This window comes from Sturnira hondurensis, unplaced genomic scaffold (genome assembly GCF_014824575.4).
Source record: "Sturnira hondurensis isolate 20B ecotype Veracruz unplaced genomic scaffold, ASM1482457v3 Scaffold0004525, whole genome shotgun sequence".
In the NCBI taxonomy this organism is placed as follows: Eukaryota; Metazoa; Chordata; class Mammalia; order Chiroptera; family Phyllostomidae; genus Sturnira; species Sturnira hondurensis.
This window is the reverse complement of record NW_028077156.1, coordinates 402,588-422,782: the sequence shown is the minus strand read 5'-3', so window position 1 is coordinate 422,782 and position 20,195 is coordinate 402,588. Positions and strand designations below refer to the sequence as shown.

Here is a 20,195-nt window from a genome sequence, read left to right as displayed (position 1 = left end):
CCCAGCTCCAATCCAACACCATGGGTTCTTCTTTTTTTCCCCAGTGCATATTTTTATCTTCTTCCTTCCACAGTGAGAACCCTGGTTTTCACCAACATCAATATACTAATTTGCTCCTTACAATAACCTAATAGCATCATAATTACTATACCAATAACACTACCAATACAAACCTGCTAATAAAGCTTAAGGCTATTCACAGCTTGTTTTCATTCTTAGAATATAGGCCCCTAAAGTTAAAGACCTGTTGTTTAAAAACCTTTAAACCTTGAAGTAGTTTCATGTTGCTCTTTGTAGTCAATGTTTGGGTTTTCCTATTCTTGTTGATTTAACTTTTTCTTTACGGTAGCAGGCTTTTTAACAATTATCTTTCCAGTTTTGAGATATAATTGACATATAACATTGTGTAAGTTTAAGGTGTACAGCATAATGATTTGATGTACATACATATTTTGCAAAGTGATAACCATAGTAAGTTTAATATTCAGCACCAGAATTTGGGATGCTTGATAAATTGGGTGTTATCTTTTTGCAGGGGCAATGCCAATCTTCTCTGCATCTTTCCAGTTTTAGTACATGAACTGCTGAAGCAAGCACTAATTGAATTTTTTGAAAATGTAAAACTGTTGTTTAAAAGTCAAAACAATAGGGAAAGGTAACAGAAAATTTTTCTTCTGCTCCTGTACATAACCAATTTTATTTGTTTCTGGTTTATTTTTTATTATTTGCAAAAATTAGTAAATTTATACATATGTGCCATATGCACATATAGTCTTATTTTGCCTTCTTTTTCTATCCAAATGGTAGTATGCTATGTGTACTCCTATTATTTTATGTTTTAGTGTCCAGCTTAACCATGTTGGATTATTTAGTATCCAAGAAATCTTACATATGCAGGTCATTTTTTTTTTACTTCAACAAAGATGTTGAATGTGAATTCACATTTCGTGTAAATACAAAATGACATATGGCACATTACACAAACACACCTAAATCATGCCCCATCTTCCTGTGCCTTTTGTTCCCCTCATTCTGGTCTCTAGTTTTTTTTAAAATATATATTTTATTCATTATGCTATTACAGTTGTCCCAATTTCCCCCCTTTTCCACCCTCCACCTGGTATCCCTATTCCCCCCAGCAATCCCCTCCCTTAGTTTAAGTCCATGGGTCATGCATATAAATTCATTGGCTTCTCCATTTCCTGTCTAACCTACTGAACCTACTAATTTGTACTTCTTAATCCCTGCTCCTCTTCCCCCATTCTCTCCCTTCCCCCCTCCAAGTTGATAATCCTCCAAATGATCTCCATATCTCTGATTCTGTTCCTGTCCTGGTTGTTTGCTTAGTTTGCTTTTTTAGCTTCAGTTGTTGATAGTTGTGCATTTGTTGCCATTTTAATGTCCATAATTTTGATCTTCTTTTTCTTATATAGTTCCCTCTAACATTTCATATAGTAATGGTTTGGTGATGATGAACCCCTTTAGTTTTGCCTTTTCTGGGAAGCACTTTATCTGCTCTTCCATTCTAAATGAAAGCTTTGCTGGGTAGAGCAATTTTGGATGTAAGTCTTTGCTTTTCATGACTTTGAGTACTCCTTGCCAGCCCCTTCTTGCCTATAAATTATCTTCTGGGAAATCAGCTGACAGCTTTGTGGGCACTCCTTTGTAGGTAACTCTTTGCTTTTCTTTTGCTGCTTTTAAGATTCTCTCTTTATCTTTAACCTTTGGCATTTTAATTATGATGTGTCTTGGTATGGTCCTGTTTGGGTTCAACTTGTTTGGGACTCTCTGTGCCTCCTGGACTTGTATATCTATTTCCTTCATCAAATAAGGGAAGCTGTCTTTCATGATTTGTTCAACTAAGTTTTCAATTTCTTGTTCTCCCTCTTCCCCTTCTGGCAGCCCTATGATTTGGATGTTGGTACATTTGGAGATGTCCCAGAGACTCCTTATTCTATTCTCATTTTTAAATTCACTTTGCTTATTGCTGTTCTGATTGAATAATTTTTTTCCCTTATGCTCCAAATTGTTGATTTGAATCTTGGCTTCATCCCCTGTGCTGTTGGTTCCCTGTGGATTTTTCTTTACTTCACTTAATGCAATCTTCATTTCTGCCTAGGTTTTTTTTTTTTTATGTTGTAGCCATACTCAATGAATTCTTTGAGCATCCTGATCACCAGTGTTCTGAACTTTGTATTTGATAGATTGGCTATCTTTGTTTCATTTAGTTCTTTTTTCTGGAGTTCTGTTCTATTCTTTCATTTGGACCATATTTCTTTGTCTACTTCATTTCACAGCCTCTCTCTGTTTGTTTCTGTGTATTAGGTAGAGCTGCTTTGACTCCCTGTCTTAGTAGCATGGCCTGTTTTAGAAAAAGCACCTGTAAATTGTATGGGGCAGAGCCTTAGGTAGTCACCAGAGTGGGGCAACATGTTTCACTGCTTTGTGACTCTGTGTGGGGGATGGCTCAGAGAGGGGGTGATGCCACTTCCTGGCCCTGGAGATTTGCCCAAGAGGAAGCTGTCTCCCTGGGATTTATCTGCTCCAGTTACTTTACTTTCTCCCTATATGCCACTTATGCCCTTCCAGCTGTTGCCCTGGTGCTGAATCCCAAAGGGGGTGGATCTTCGTGAGTCCTGAGTCCACTGGGGCCTTTTAACAGAAGTCTCTTGAGAATTCCACCGTTTATTCCGAAGTTCCTACCCCCACTGGTTTTTGAAGCCAGAAGTTATGGGGACCTATCTTCCTGGTGCTGGAACCCTGGTCTTGGTGGTTTGGTCTGGAGCTGGATTCCTCTCTCCTAAGGTATCCCTCTCAATTTTTATACACCACATGAGAATGTGGGACTGACAGTTCTGCCACCTCTCTGTACCTCCTACCAGTCTGGATGAAAGTGTCTTCTTTAAATCCTTGGTTGTCGGATTTCTACTCAGCTGGGCTTTCTGGCATATCTGGGTGAAATTTGTTCTGTAGTTTAGGTGTAATTTTTGCTGTAGTTGTGGGTGGAGGCAAAGATTGTTTACCTAAGCCTCCATCTTGTCCAGAAGCCTGCAAGTCATTTATAGCACTAGGTTTTTTATTATGTAATCTATTCTATTTGCTCTCTCAAATATATGTGATATTTAGGAAGGTTTTAGTTTAGTGGTTACTTTTATACTAATGCTTATATACTAATAACTGTAGTTCCCTCTCATCTTATATTTGTTATTTTCTTGGTTCCCCAATAAAATGGAAATCAGTTCATGATTTCTTCTTTTCTCTCTCCTCCCTATCCAATACCATCTCATTTGAATAAATATCTTTTTACCCCATCAGTATCTATAAAATAATCAACAGATATATTTTATTTTTAACCTTGCTTCCCATTCTGTCTTTTTAATTATTGTATAATATTTACTTTCCCTGGACACTTACTTTTTTAAAAGATATCTTTTAATTTATTTTTAGAGAAAGGGGAAGGGAGGGAGAAAGAGAAGGAAACAAACATCAATGTGTGGTTGCCCCTCACATGGCCCCCACTGGGGACCTGGCCCACAACCCAGGCATGTGCCCTGACTAGAAATCAAACCGGTGACCCTTTGGTTTGCAGCCTGCACTCAACCCACTGAGTCACACTAGCCAGGGCTGGACACTTACTTTTCTTATAATCATTATAGTCTTATGGGTAAACATTTAATGCTTACCATCAGTCCTTATGCCAACATCTTTCTATTCTGGTTGTATGAAAAAAAAAACCCTTTCTTTAGGAAAAGGCACATGGGAGCAATATTCTTTGGTACTTTTTTAAAGGATTTTATTTTACTTTTAGACAGAGGGAAAGAGAGGAAGAGAAACATCAATGTGTGGTTGCCTCTCACACACCGCCCCCTCCACTGGGGACCTGATCCTCAACCCAAGCATATGCCTTTATTGGGAATTGAACCAGTGACCTTTTGGTTTGCAGGCTGGTGCTCAGTTCACTGAGCCACACCAGCCAGGGCCTTTAGTTTTTTCATATTCATAATTTGCAGCATTGTTGGCTACATGTAGAATCCTTGGTTCATATTTTCTTTCTTTGGATCTCCCCAATATGTTACTCTGCTTCTTCTGAAATAAAGTTCAAAGGCAATCTCATTTCCTTTCCCATTTAGGTGACTTGATATTTAGACCTACCTACATGATTTTTTTTGTAAAGTTTAGAAATTCTTTTTAGAACATATATTGACATTGATTATTCTGAATGGATTTTCCTAGGTATTGGTGTCTAGGCATTGCCTGAAAGTGTTCTTAAATGTTAGCTTTTTACATTTAAATTACTTTTAAAGTTTCCATTGCTTATTGTTTCGTTCCTTGTGGGTCTTTTATTTTTATATTTATATCATATAATATAGTATATTATCTAATTATATACTATATACTATATAGGTTATATTATATAATTATATATTGCCCTGGCAAGTATGACTCAGTGGACTGAGTATTAGCCTGTGAACTGAAAGGTTGCTGGTTCAGTTCCTCATCAGGGCACGTGCCTGGGTTGCAGGCCAAGTCCCCACTTGGCGATGTGTGAGAGGCAACTGATTGATGTATCAGAAATGCATCAACGTTTCTCTCCCTCTCCTTCTCCTACCATTCTCCTCTCTCTAAAAATAAATAAATAAAATCATAATAAAAATTATAGTATATAATATGTAACTGTTTTAATTTTGTTATACAAATATATAATATTTATTATACTATAATATTATGCATTTGTGTTATCATTTATAATTATATAACATAAATCATATACTGTAATATATAACTTTAAAATTGTTTGTTTACTTGTTTATTTATTCTTAGAGAGGGAAAGGGAGGGAGAAAGAGAGGTAGAGATACATCAGTGTGTGGCTGCCTCTTGTGTGCCCTCTACTGGGGACCTGGCCTGCAAACCAAGCATGTGCCCTGACTGGGAATCAAACCAGCAACCCTTTGGTTCACAGGCTGGTACTCAGTCCACTGAGCCACACCAACCAGGGCTATAATATATAATGTTTGGTTATATTATATATAACATGACCATATAAACTATAATTGATCATTTTATCTATAATTAATTTTTAAGAATAAAGTTAAATTTTGACAAATATATATAATCAAGATACAGAATATTTTGGGACAACTGTAATAGAAAAATAATAAAATATTGTGTTTTACTGAATATTTCCATCACCCAAAAATATTCCTGTGCCACTCTACAGTTATGTCCCTTCTTTAACCCCAGCACCCACTGGCCTATTTCTGTCCCTATAGTGTTTCCTTGTAGGGAATGTCATATAAATGGAACCATAGAGTATGTAACTTCTTGATCCAGACTTTTTTCATTCACTCTTATGAGCTCTTGTGATTCAGACATGTTGTTGCACATATCAGTAGTCTGTTACTTTTCATTGCTAAGTTGTATTTCGTTTAACACAATGAAAAGGTAAATCAATTAAAAAGCCTATGCACTCAGGTGCCCACTGCTGACATAGAGCAGCTATAAACCTAGACATCCACACTGGTGACTAACACCACTCAGATCACCAGAAATGCTTCTCCACGTATCTTGACCTCTGTCCTGGAAACAGAAGGGGACTATGCAAATGTGAAAAGGATTCTGTCTGCCCTGCTGCCAATATCATGGAAGGGCACTGCCTCAGAGTATAAGGAGAATTTGAGCTCTGGGAGCATTTGGGTAAGAGAAAAGACAAATTAATTAACTTGTCAAATCCTTCCTCTCAGTTGTCAAGAATGCTATAGATTCTTGCATAATAAAGTATCATTTCCCAGGAGTGCTGAGCATCTATTTGCCTGCTTCCTTCGAGTTCCAGTTTGTGGACCTATAAGTGTTCTCGGAGTACTACAGTATTTGCAGTAGTTACATGGCAATCAAAGGACACTTAGCAACATTAAACAACATTATTTTTAAATCTTTTTAATGTATAGTCTAAACATAGCATGCTTGACACATGAAGCATAATACCAACTTTTAGCATTAGCAATAAATGAATACTGAATCTAAGAATTATAAACAATTTATGTTTATAAAACTATTTTATAAGGTATACTTAAATTTAAAAATGAAATAATGCAGCTTTATGTATTTGAATATTTTTGTTTAAATTCTAATGTTCATTAGTTATTATTTCTATTTTGCTCTTTAATAGATACTTTCAAATATTTTAGAATAGTAATAACTCTTTGAGACCATTTAGAAAAATAATTATAATTTTTCAATATTTTTAACGTTTATTTTAATTACATATTTAATTAAGTATATGCAAATTGGAACCTTTGGGATGTGGTTACATTTTATCTTTTAATTCTAAAGATCACTGAAGATGAGAACAAGTTGAGATTGGAATAGAACCACAAAATATTGCCATATTTTGCCAGGTATAATGCACACTTTTTTGTTCAAATTTTTGAGGGAAACATTTGGATGTGTATTACATATGGGTAATGCTACTTCCATATCTATGTAAATGTTTTTAATTCTTTTATTTATGCTTATGTGTTAAAAGTGTAACTCTAGAAAGCAGTAATGATACCCATATGCAAAGTAATACCCTGGAATACAATAATCAGTTTTGTTTCTAAATATAAATAAATAGAAAATTGAATTTAAAAATTAGCATGAAAGATTTTTTTCCTGAAAGTTTGGGCCAGAAATGTGGGTGTGCATTATACACAGCAAATACAGTAAAATGGAGCTCAGCAAGTTAAGGGCTGAAAAGAAACAAGTAGAACATATACAAGGAGTGATCTGCTTCAGTTTTGAAAATGGCAGACAATGAAAGTAAGCACACTCTGCAAAACATGACTGACCTACAATTCATAGCAGGCATTAGAATTCTTTTTTTAATGAAGATGTAGTTACTGAGGAAAACAATGAAAATAAGGAATGAACATCATCTTAGCACATCCACAACTTGAATAGATCAGATGAAACATCCGTACCTTTCTTTCTTTACTAATGAAATTATTTTCTGGACAAATAGAAGACAATGAAAAGTATAATGTTTTATATAAAATTCACAGTTTAAAAGGCCTGACATTAGAAGATAAATAAATTATAAGAAAATTGACAAATTAGTGGAGAAAAATGAAAACTTTGGATCTTTACCATTTAGTGGAATCTGATCTTAGAAAAAACCTATCATAGCCTTTCTGAAATCATGAGAATGCATCCAGAAAAACATGTGTTGATTCAAATTATTAGTTATGAATTCTCCATTGAATAGATATAGTAGAAAATCTAATACTTCATATTAATATAAAATGTTTTTCAAATGGAGAAAGGAAGTGTAGAAACTTTTTTATGTTTTGAGTTGAAAGACAAAGTATTTTGTTACTATTATGACATATTTCAGTCAGCTTTCACAATCAGCTTTGGCCAGCGAAAAGCACCTGTGCCTGGAAATACTTAGGTTCTTGAGTAAAAGGATATAAAATGTTACTTGCATTGAAAAATAAAATAAAATAAGAAAAGATAAAAACAAGCAAACAAAAACCTCAGCATATACAAATACTAGAACTTAAAGAAAGCCTCAAATATGAGTGAACAATCAATAGTAACCAATGAAGAAAAAAATAAACAGGTAAACACAGATACAGAATATTCCTGTGATAGTCTTTGCTTTTTGCTTTGTTACTCTTAACAGAATAGTGATAGATATTCTACATTTAGGCAAACCCTGTGGGACAACAGTGGTGTAATAGTCATAGAAAACAATAGAAATCTTCTAGTATGGTAGGAAAAATAACTTTCAAACTTGATGACAAAATGGCCAGGCATATAAGATGGATAAAAACTAATTTTGAAATCATATAAAAATAGAGAATTTAAAATACTTTTTTAAATGAGAAAAAATACGCATACAATTTTTAAAATTAATTAATTTAACTAGATTATATTAGGAGAAATCATATTAAACAACTCACATTTATCATATCATGGAACTATCAGGAGATAAAAGTTAAGGAAGTTGAAATTAATGAATATCTTATTGGTTTTACACCCACTGTAAAAGGTTGAACTGCAAAAATAACTGAATTTTTGGCATTGATTTAAAATAATAATGAGAATAAGCTCATGATAATTGGTAAGGAACAAGCATTTTTTTTTGTGGGCCATAGACAATGGATTTTTTGACTTCCTTATTAAGTGATATGTTGTGTCAATAAGTGACAGCATCTTTGAAACAATTCAATGATTGCATAAGAGATGTATCTGGCCAAACATGAGATAGCTTGGTTTTTAAAAATGTCATATTTGCCACCAGAACTACATTTGGACACTCACAGGGAATGCCCAGTAAACTCGGTTAAAGCAGTAGAAGTTAATTTACACAAGATAATGAGATGCACTACAATAGTACAAGAAATAACATAATCTTTAGTAAAGAGAACTGTGATCTTTGACAGAAAATTATTTTTAAATTTGTTCTGTCCCTAGTTATTTGGTGTGAACTGTTGCTTGCCGTTAATAATGTTAGCCAAATTATTAGGAGCTCCAAAAATGAGAATTGATATGAGTTTGGCTAGTCTGTCTTTTTGTCTAAATTGAAATAAGCTGTATGTGAAGTATATAATAAATGTGGCACTCCTGTAAAATATAAGAAAACCAGAACAGGTATACAGAAATATTTGCATCACTTTAAAGGAGAATATTTACACACAAATAATTCCCAAACTAATTTCTACTGAGTCAATTTTGGCTAACAATCAAGGGGGCACTGTCAATGAAAGAGAGATTTGAATAAATCACAGACCATCTTGCTATTTTTTGATCTTCCTTATAATATTCCAGCCTTGAAATTTTTGGAAAAAAGAACTTAAATATTTTATGAATCTCGATATTGCTTCGGGAGAAGGTAAAAGTCGCAATATAAGTGATAGTGACTTATATGATGAAGTTAGATTATTTTATAATATTTTCCATGATAATTTACGTAAGACTTCATCAAACAATTTGAGCTATGTATGTAAAATTCATTGTCAATTTCTGGATGTAAATGGTACCACAATAACTTTATTGACAATTTCAGTTGCTATTGGATAAACAGCAAGTTTTCTCCATATTAAAATCAATTTAAAAATAAAAGTACAATGACTTAACAAAGGTTAAATAATTTGGTATTACTATCATTAGAACTCAAAAATTCTGATTATAATATAATTACTAACTTTGGTAAAATGAAGACAAATAAATTTTATGTAATAAATATGTCATAATGTATGAATGATACATGCTTTTATTACTTATCCACACATCAGCCAAACAACAGAACTCCCAAATATGTGCAAAAAATTAAAGATCAATGAACTTTAAAGTTTGCTGATACTCAGTTATATAAAAATGTGTTTTGTGGATCTCATGTTAAGTGTTCCTACCACAATAAAATAAAATTTTTCTAAAAGGACAATAAAAAGCTGGTATTCAATTTTGTTTCAAAGATAGAACAGAACATATTTTATTGTGTTCAACAGTTTGTTAACTTGTTTACAACTTTTAAATATTTTGACACATTGTTCTCCATTTGTATACATTTTTGCCCAAGGCCCACAAATTTAGGGGTGGTTCTGATTGAACAAATTCTAATTTTATAATTAGTGCTAATGGGAACTACTATATGTGCCGGGCACTGAGCTAGTTACTTTTTATATAGTAGCTGAGGAAACTGAGGCTTAGAGGGGGAAGTAACTTACCCAAACACTGTCAAAGCTGAATCAAATCAGTATTTACTGTTCCCAGTCTGATCTGGAACTAGCTCGGTAAGGGCTGTCAGCACACCAGGCTAGTCCTTACCAGGGCTTTACAAATGCAAGGACTTTTCTGGTAAATATCTGCTCCTCTACTCCCATGCATGCTGCCTGAAATTCTGCCATGGTGCACTGATTCCTGGTGGTTTTGAAATCCTTTCCAGTCTCCAAAAGAAACCAAAGGAAATGCAAGTATTTCTGATGGTATAGATAATAACATGTGAAGTCACTAGTATTTCTCATATATTTTTCCACCAAACTAACCCTGATGACCAAGAGTGAATTCTTAACCCCAGGAGGTCTGAGGACTCAGCCCCATTTTGATGAACTTCTTTCAAGTCTTGTATTGTTCCTTTAAAGGCATGCATATATTTCTACATCTCTCCCTCTCATAGATAGATAGATAGATAGATAGATAGATAGATAGATAGATACACACACAAATATATATACAAATATATGTATATCTACATATGTATATTTGAAAATGTGGAGAAAACATAAAAATGATGCTTCAGAAGAGATATTATGTTACCCTTAAGGGTCCAAGGACTTAGAGTTCAAGGACTGGTCCTCTGGTATTAAAAACGGATCCTTAAACTGCTATTAGTGGCTGCTTCGGTGGGGTTATTAATGCTCAGCTTAGATCAAGACCCCACGCGAAAAGGGGAAGCTGGATTAACCACTTCCCAGTTTAGTTCAGGACCTGCCCCATTTGTCTTCTACTTTCCTCCTCTTCCTTGGTCATTTCTGACTATTTTGAAGGGAGGCAAACTCCCTGTCATTAGAAACGTGTCAGCAAACTGAACAACTGCTTGCTTAGAGCATATGGGGGTAGGGTGTCAAGCAATAAATGGAGGAAACTTTCTAACTTGATGGCCTATGGTCTTCCTGAATTTTCTCCATCCTCTGCAGCAGTAATTTCGAGAAAAACTTACTCTATTGAATAAATACTTATTCAGCACTTTGTAAGTGCCAGATCCTATGCTGGACAGTGGTGGACAGGATGGTTTTCTTGAAACTCAGTTTGGTAGAGAGAGATACAAACAAACACTAGCAGGAAAAGCACCGAAGTTATGGAAGCTCAGAAGAGGGGCACCAAACAGGGGAGATGGATCCTGATAGGCTTCCAGGAAGAGGTGATGCATAAACTGATGTTTGGCAAATGAATTTGCTCAGGTCCTTCTGAAAGCCTCTGAAGTTGGGTTTGATTTCAGCTTGTTTCAGGTCCCTTCTCTGCCCTACTACATTTTGTGCATGCAGACTTTTTAATTTTCTATTGTAACCATGGGGGTGGTTACAATAATAATATAATAAGTGGTCCACCCTGTTTTACAAAATTACATGAAACTCCAGGTTTTTGGCATTGAAGTTACTGGACAGATCCTAAACTCAAGATTCACAGCCGTTTAAACAGCTGTTTAACCCAGTGCAGCAACTGTGAGTCGTACTGCATTTGCCTCCAGGGCTGTGAACACAAAGGAAAGAAAATACTGTTAAAGGAAGAAGCAGGCTTGCTTCTTTTGGTCATCATGCAGTACACAGCAGAACCAATAATCTGGTTTGCAAAATTGCCAGCTAATAAAATCAACCCTGTTGAAGTGGCTAATGAATACATGTTTTTTAACTTATTCCGACCTCATCGCTAAGAGCTGCACAGTTGCTCCTGGGTAGAAGTTTCACTAATGCAGGGATGTTGACTGGCCACTGCATCAAATATTTAATAAGTCACAGATGGGAATCTACAAAGAGTTTGCAGAGAGGTTTAGAGTCTTTCTTTGGTTCTAGGGGATGCACTTCTGTAATGCACAATGAAAGTCCACATATACGCATCTTAAAGCTTATGCTTGTGGTTGCTGACCCATTTTAAATAGGTTAAATGGAGACTGATTTAGAGAAATCACTTTTTTCCCCTTAAATTAAAAGTAGTACATTTTCACCCTCAACATTTGTAGAAAATACCTTTGCACTAAAAGAACTCATCCAGATGTACTGTATCAGTCTTTTAAACAAAAATTCAATCATGCTGTATCTAGTCTTCTGTAATTTTCATTCTTTTGCTTTTCTCTGTTAACAGTGGATTTGTAATGTCATTACACAACATTGAATGTTTTTATGTATTCACACAATATTCTGGTGTATCAGTGTGCTATGATTTACCCAATCTCTCAAATATTTAGGTTTTATCCAGCTTTTCACTACTACAGGTGATGTTTTTGATGAGCATCCTTACAATTAATTATTTGTGCCCAGTGATGACATTTTCTCAGGCAAATTAATAGAAAAGGTATTTCTTGGTGAGAGAGTTAGCCTGATCATACCAGTTCACATTTCCATGGTCAGAGTCAGGAGAGGGTGTGGGGTCATCATTTGTAATGGGCTGTCACTTGCCCATCTCAAGTGAGACTGTCCATAAGATCACTGATAGCTACTTACTGGTTTAGGAGTTTGGGGGTTGGTTGGTTTGTATACTTCTTTGTAACAGCCTCCTTGAAACTTGAACTTTTTTCCTCTTTAATTTAACAGCTATCTTATTTCACTAATCTCCTGTCTTTATTTAGTTACAGTGGAGAGAAAGAAGGATCTCTTCAATGATAAACAGCAGTGCCTGGGTTCAATAAGGATTTATGGCTGGCTGTTTTGCACTGCTAATGACCACAGTTACAATGTTGTGTCTATCAATACCTTTTTCCTCTTACAATACAAGGCAAGCTGTTTCCTGCAACTGAAGTCTGCTAGAATGGAGGTACAGTGATATATAGGAAGAAATAGAGGACAGGGTGGTTAAGATCGCCACCTATTTATCTTGCCAAGTAAAAATGCTGAGCCAATCCAGTAAACAATGGCCATCTACTTCATCAATCAAGTAATCACTAAAGAAGGAGCATTTATTTATTTATTTTTTACTTTTCAATTACAGTTTACTACCAACATTATTTTGTATCAGTTTCAGGAGGGCAGCATAGCGGTTAGACAATTGTGTACTTTAGACAATTCTGTACTTTACAAAGGGCTCCCCTGGATACTTCTAGTACCCATTTGGCATTGTACATAATTACAGTAGTATTGACGCTATTTCTTCTGCTGTACTGTACTTTACATCCCTGTGACTATTTTGTAACTGGCACTTTGTACTTTTTAATCCCTTTATCTTAAAGATTGAGCATTTTAGCACACATGTACTTGCACCAAAAAAAGAAAAGAAAAGAAAAGAAAAGAAAAAGAAAGAAGATAATTCCAGGAAAAATGGTCATTCTTACCTAAGAAAAGACAATCTCATTCTTTTTTTAATATATTTTATTGATTATGCCATTACAGTAGTCCCATTCCCCCCTTCACTCCCCTCCACCCTGCACACCCCTCCCCCACCATTCCCCCCCTTTCGTTCATGTCCATGTGTCACAAATTCTTTAGATTCTGTATTTCCCATACTATTCCTGCCCTCCCCCCTGTCTATTTTCTACCTACTGTCTATGCTACTTATTCTCTGTACCTTCTCCCCCCTTCTCCTCCTCCCACTCCCCTGTTGCTAACCCTCTTTGTGTTCTTCATTTCTATGGTTCCACTCCTGATCTAGCTGTCCTCTGAGTTTGCTTTTGTTTCAGGTGTGGTTGTTAATAACTGTGAGTTTGCTGTCCTTCCACTGTTCATATTTTTATCTTATTTTTTCTTAGATAAGTCCCTTTAACATTTCATATAATAAGGGCTCTTGTGCTGATATACACATTGTCCTTATTTTGTTTTTCTCACAAAGGATTTGGAAACAACATTTTGGACAGGTATCTGTCTGCAGCCCTGACTTGAGAACTGCTGCCTGAGGCAGGCTCGTGACCTAGACCTGGTCCCCTCTGGGCAAGAGAGGAGAAGAACCTTCTACCCACTCCAGGAGTCCCTTCCTGCTTGCTTGGCTCACACAGTGCTCCCAGATGGCCGCTGTTTGGCACTGTTTTCATGATATGCACACACCAACAAACCACCCATATTATTATTTATTTAGTGTTTGTTCTAAATCAACATTTTTTCTTCAAAAATAAATTTATTTCAAAGGAAAACTTAGTATCTCCAACATAAATGAAAAAACAATATTGCTTGTCATAATAAAGCAAGATGTTATTAGATTCTAGATGTAGTTTATCTGCTAAAGGTTCTGAGACTGAGCCCTGAACTTTTTTGGTTGAGAGAGAGAGAGAGAGAAGTGTTAACAAGTGAAAAGTGTTAAAGATATACTTTAGAACACAAAAGAACTGAAGGAGAATTGAACTGGAAATAAACCTCTCACTGGGTGAGGTAATTTATTCTGATGTTGTCTCTGTGTGCTACTGCAAGGTGGGGTGGGGCATTCCACAGTTTGGAAGGTTCCAATAAAGAGGAAAGAGAACAGGACTTGGCCACTTGCTGATTATAAATGCTCTGGCAAATCACTTCCCCTCTTCTTAAAACCTCAGCTTCCCCAGCTGTGAACTGAGATGATAATAATGTCTATTTAATTGGGAATTGTGTGAGGAATAAAGGAGAATAGTTAAAGCATTTTGTAGTCTCTAAAATGCCATTAACGTCCTGAAGGCTTATCCTCGATTGGGGAGTATTTCTGTTTATTAGACTCACATCTTTTTTTCCCTCGGCCCAGAATATACTTCCACACCAAACATCCCACTAGAACTTAAAATAAATAAGTGGATTAAAAATGAATTAATGGATCCCATATCACATGGGGTAGATCTGGTAGGACTGAACTAGGCAGTTAAGAATTCTAATTATTTGATTAATGACCATAATTATTAGGAGGACAGGAAGGAAGCATGTCTGGTTTGGTCACTTCTATGTCCCTTTTAGTTAGTATAAGGTAGGGCACATCAGAGATGGTCAATAAATATTGAGTAAACAAATAAATGAGTGAATGAATGAAATGACATCCCTATATAAGACTTTGGTCTTTGTAGTCAATATCTGTGGCTTTTTGACAACTGGTACTGTATTAATCATGTTGTTAATTCCCTATTCCTTATGATGTTTTTGTTACTGAACAGGGGTCCAAGGGGGGCAATATTTGGCCCACCCAGGGATGCCAAAAAACGGTTACAGAAGAGATACACTGGGGCCTGGACTCCAGTGGATGGTATACTAATACCGTCCGGACCCCCTACTGTCTGCCTCCAATTGGAAAGACATCTCTCAATGCCAGAGATTTGTGAAAAGGAAACAAAATGTTTATTTAATGCTATTCAGACCTAACGTCTTCATTAAAATATCAAAGTCCCTAGGATATCTACCTATGCACACAGCGCTCCCTTCTCCCCCTATCCTAACTCTGGGTACCATAAATCAGGAAAGGAGCACACGTCTGTTTTTCCTGGCTGCTGGTACCATCAGCTGTGTCACTATCCAAGCGGGATCTCCAGTTATCCAAAGTCATGTGGCACCTTCTCACAGTCCACTAGAAAGAGTTCTTCCAATCCATTCTTCCAGGCAAAGTCTCTCCTGTTTCCCAGGCCACGCAGCCAAAGGGAGCACCCCAAAGCCACGTGGGCCTCTTCTACCAAAGCTGCAGGGGTCTGTACTCCAAAAGCACGTGTCTTTCTTCTTCACCTGGCTGCAGGGGTCCCCACTCTGCTAAAACTGTGTGGCTCTCTCTCCCACCTGGGCAAGAGGGGGTCCTAACTCTGCCCAAAACCACATGGCTCTCTCCCCAATGGCTGCTGTGTCTGGGTTTAAATCCCCGCACCAATCTTCCTCTGTACCCGTATTTCCAACTCCTCTCATTAACAGATACACCTGCCAGTATTTCTGTATTATTACAAGTTTACTGGGCTGCCATTGTGAGTTTGGGCAGGTATGGCCCCATGTCCTGGAGCCAATCTTCTCCAAACTCCAAGCAGGCGCTGTAACTCAGGGGAACTGCCCCAGTTACATCTTTGGGAGGGGGCCGGAGAAGTGACTTCATCCCCTGGCTCCAAGCCTGGCCACAGCCATTTAACATATCCAAGTGACCAACCAAAGGCTATAGATATGTTAAATGAATAGACCATAGATTAGCTGCAAGGCTGTGGTTGTACAAAACAGCCCTGCATGTTCCTGCTCCATGTGTCCCTTCCCCCAACTCACACCTGTGGGGGAAGGGGTGAGAACATCTTATATGTCTCTCCAATATTACTATACAGCTTGAGTTCTGGACAACACTCCAAATCTTTTTGGGGGGACCCCCTCTTAGCTGCACCCTGTATCACTTTGACATGTTGGGGCTTTGTGGACTTGGGGCAGGACTTGTGGACTTGGCCCTTTCCAGGGGTAGCTAATTCCTAGAAATAGCAAACAATTTGCCTGTGTGCACACCTTTAATATGAAAACTAATCCTGAGTACTTACCCCTTGCCCCATCCACCTCCTTTTATCAGACTTCTGCAGTCCTGGACACTGTGTGCCTTCCATAGTCACCCCAGGGCCAGGTACCAGATCCTGGTTTCTACCAGGGTAGGAACCATCTCTATAGCCCAGAGCCCACTGACATTATTCAAATCTGTCAAAATATCCAATCCTAAACCTGCTCAGCTCTGCAGGCTTCCTTGCCCATTCTTCCCCATGAAAACAACAGTAAAGGCCATGCTTTCTCTTTCTGTCCCCTGGTGCTTCCCCATGTGGCCCTGCATGGTGTGGCATGTCCCTCCTCTTATGATCTGTGGGTAACAAACCCTCTCTTCAATGGCTGTTGTCTCCTGATGTGTTGGCCTGGCCACACCTGATAAAAACAAAATTCCAGGTACATTTTAAACAAGCATCAGCCCAGAGAATACACACCAACTCCAATCTCAGTTCATGATGAAAGGGGACTTGTTCTCACCTCAGGGAGGAGAATACAGGCCAGGTCTAAGCCAATCAACTTACCACATCATGATCATCTCAGACAATGAATATGGTGTCGGGATGGGCAGGGTAAGACAAAATGGCAGCTAGACTACAATCCAAAATGGCAGCTGATGTCAAACCAGAGAGCCGAAAGGGCGGGCTTTGCCAAAGCAGATATCCGCATAGCAACCTGAGCCCTAGGAAAACGACCAATGATGTATTGCCGCTTTGTTTAAAGGGGACCAATCACCAGCTCCTATGGAGAGCCAACGAAAATAAAACCCCACCACATTCCCTGCTTGGGCAGCGACTTCTCTGGCCCCACGGACCCTAGAATCTCACCCAGGTGTGCAAACCCCAATAAAGCTCTTTATTGCCTGACTTTATGGCTGATTGGCATTTCTTTCTCGGCAGAGCCTGAGAAAACCTTTCACATGGGACTACTTGAAAGTTGCAATGAGTTTTTTGATGGGACAAACACTCTTGACTCTTTTCTTGTTGGATTAGAAACTGAGAAACTTTTAGGTCTGGAGCTCTGCAGCCATATTGCTAGCCAGAGGCACACACAAAAAAAAGCCTCTTGACATGGAGCCAACCAGAGAAAGCAACTCCAAGTAATACAAGAAGCGAACTTATTCCTAGTGGCATCAGTTGAGCCAACTCTACTCCCAGACTTTCCGGTTACCTGTGTTTATGCCAATTTAGATTGAGCCAATTTGGCTTATTACAAATAAAAGAATCCTAATCTATAGGGTCTCCTTTCCCCTTTTCTTCATGCCCCAAAGCTGCAATTTGAATTAATTCACTTCTATACTTAGTATGTGCCAGGTACTGTGCTGGGTCCTAGTGAAACAACGTCTAATGAGAGGCTTGAAGAGCTCCAGTGTATATGAGAAGACAGACATGCAAATAACCAAGGGAGAGCAGAAAAACAGTTTTTATAGAGGTTCAGACAAAGGCTGTGGGGCAGGGAAGGAGTAGTCGAATCTGCCTGGAGGGTCTTCCTCTTCAGTTCTTTGTTAGTCACAGCCTTGACTCAGCTGGTCTTGCAGGTTGTCTCTCCCATTTCAAAGAGTATCAACCATATCAAGGGCTAGCACTTAGTGAGGGCTCCCTGCATCTCTGTGCCCATGCTCACTGCATGCTCTCAGCTCCTTTATAGGGCAAATAGTATCAATTCCATGATAGAAATGAAGATTACTCTATTCACAGGCTTAGGAAGGATAAGCACTGCTACTCAACCCCATAACAGAACCTGATCACCTGTGCAACATATCTGACTCCGAAGGCTATGCAATTCCTTGCTAAGCCAATCCCCATTATTTGCCTAGTGTGCCTTGTTTGCCAGACTCCACCCCACAACTGTAAAAGGAGAAGGAGCTTTCTGAAAGCATTTTACAATAGAACTTGCTATAGGATTCTTTTGGTGTATAGTACCTGGAAAACAGTGGTCAACTTTGAACACATGAGCTATTTTAAAGATCACAGCTAGTGAGCAAGATGAAGGCACTTGTGACTGTGTGCATCCTTGCTCAAGATCCCGAACTCTCATTTGAGATGTCTTCACCTGGCAGGCCTCGGAGAGATGAAGTGGCCAGATGCAGCATTAAAGAACCTCTGGGTCCCCAGGTCAGCATTGCCTGCGGTTGAAAGGGGCTAAGCGAGATCTCTGACTGACACGGGTCTGTGGATCGTGCCTTTGCTTCCAGCAGAGTGTGTGGGACTTCTGAGAATTCCATCGTGCCTGATGGAGGGACCGGAGGCAGCCCCAGGCATATCGGCCTCCTTGGCAGATTTCCTTTTTAAGCTTTGTATTGGCTTGTCAACCTCATCATCCCAAACCAGTTAAGCAAACAATTTATTAGACTGGCAGCCCCCCTGGATGCTACAACTTTTGTTTAAGGGACTGTTGGCTTTTCCATTTTCAACTACCCTTTAATGATTTTTCTTTCCAGAGGAAAAGAGTGTATCTTCCAGCTTGGGGATGAAATGTAATTATTATATGGATGTGGACATGTAGTTTGTATGCTGGCTGTGAATATTTATAGGCTCTCAGATGTATCACATCAAATCTGTGCAAGGAAAGAAGTATTTCACTTTAAAAACAAAGCTGAATTTACAGTCGAGTTGGCAGCATAGGCAAACATGGCTCACCTCTTCACACAACCACATCAAAATTATAACTAAACTTTAGAACAATCATTACTCAGAACTGTCATAAATTAAGTTGAATGGAAGTCTGACAACTACAAAATTAAAGAAACATCCATTCAGACTGGTAGGAGGGGCAGAGATGCAGAACAGGCTGGTCCCACATTCACATGAGGTAGATAATAATTCAGGCGGGATATCTCAGGAGCAAGGAGTCCCAGCCCCACACCAGACCCCACATTCCAGGAATCCAGTGCCAGGAAGGTAAGTCCCCACAACTTCTGACTGCAAAAACCAGTGTGAATTGAGTTGGTAGAAGAAACTTCTGGAATCCCAAGCAGTTCCTTTTAAAGAACTCGCACACAGACTCACCTACTCAGACTCACTCCTTCTGAGCTCCAGCACTGAGGTAGCAGCTTGAATGGCACTAGTGACATACAGGGAGGAACTGAAGTGTCTATCATCAAGGTGATACCTGGGGGACAGCTTTCTCCCAGATAGAAAGGCAGGCAGAGGCCACTGTCCCTTTTCTGAACCCTGCTTTCACAGAGCCACACGGGTGGCAGGCTGGTGCCATATCTGAGACTCCATCAACCTGCATAACACTGTCTGACCCACCTTGGAGATTCCCTGAGACTTCATCTCAGCCATCTTATGGGCCCACCCTAGTGACTTTTCCATATGAATGGCTAGTCTTGGCTCATGCTTCACAACTTCCTAAATCCCCTCAAACAAGCAACAGTTGGCCTCAATTAGCACCTAGCCCCCATAGCTCTTACTAAGTGACCCCAGGCCCAGCACAAGAAGCACCTAGCCTAGATTCACAGCTTGGCTTCATCTGGGAATCTCCAAGTCCAGCACAAGTAGCAGCCATCTCAGATTGATTTATAGCTCATGCAGGGTGGCCCTAGGCAGATCATAAGTGGGGATTGACCTTGGCCTGCATCACCTGGGAAATCCCAGAGCCTGAATACCCAGTGGACAGCTACAGACCACAGCAGAGCACCACCAACCTGCCTCTGCACAGCTGATCCTCCACAGAGGACAGAGGTTGGCGGTCAGTGGTTACAGCCAGTATTGCAGGTGACTAGCCTGGGTAAATCCCTCCCACTGACCTGCCAACAGGAACCAAGGTTCAACAACAAGAGGAGGGTGTACTTAGCCCACATGGAGCCCACACCTGGAGTACTCTGCTTGGGCGATAGGGAAGGCTATGCCACTGGACCCTATAGGACACCTACTATGTTAGGTCATGCTACAAAGATAGGGAGTCATAGAAGCTCTACCTAATACACAGAAACAAACAGAGAGAGGCACCAAAATGAGGAGACAAAGATCATGGCCTAAATGAAATAACAGATCGAAATTCTAGAAAAAGAACTACAGAAAAATGGAGATAAGTTATCTATCAGGTGCAGAGTTCAAAACACACTATAAGGA

At 38.6% G+C, this 20,195-nt stretch overlaps 1 non-coding gene across 1 annotated transcript; it reads right to left on the bottom strand.

Moving 5' to 3' along the window:
• Nucleotides 1-491: 491 nt before the first annotated feature.
• LOC118986860 (U6 spliceosomal RNA) lies at nucleotides 492-597 on the bottom strand. The gene has a single exon (XR_005066473.1). It is a non-coding gene; the product is annotated as a U6 spliceosomal RNA (small nuclear RNA).
• Nucleotides 598-20,195: the final 19,598 nt, after the last annotated feature.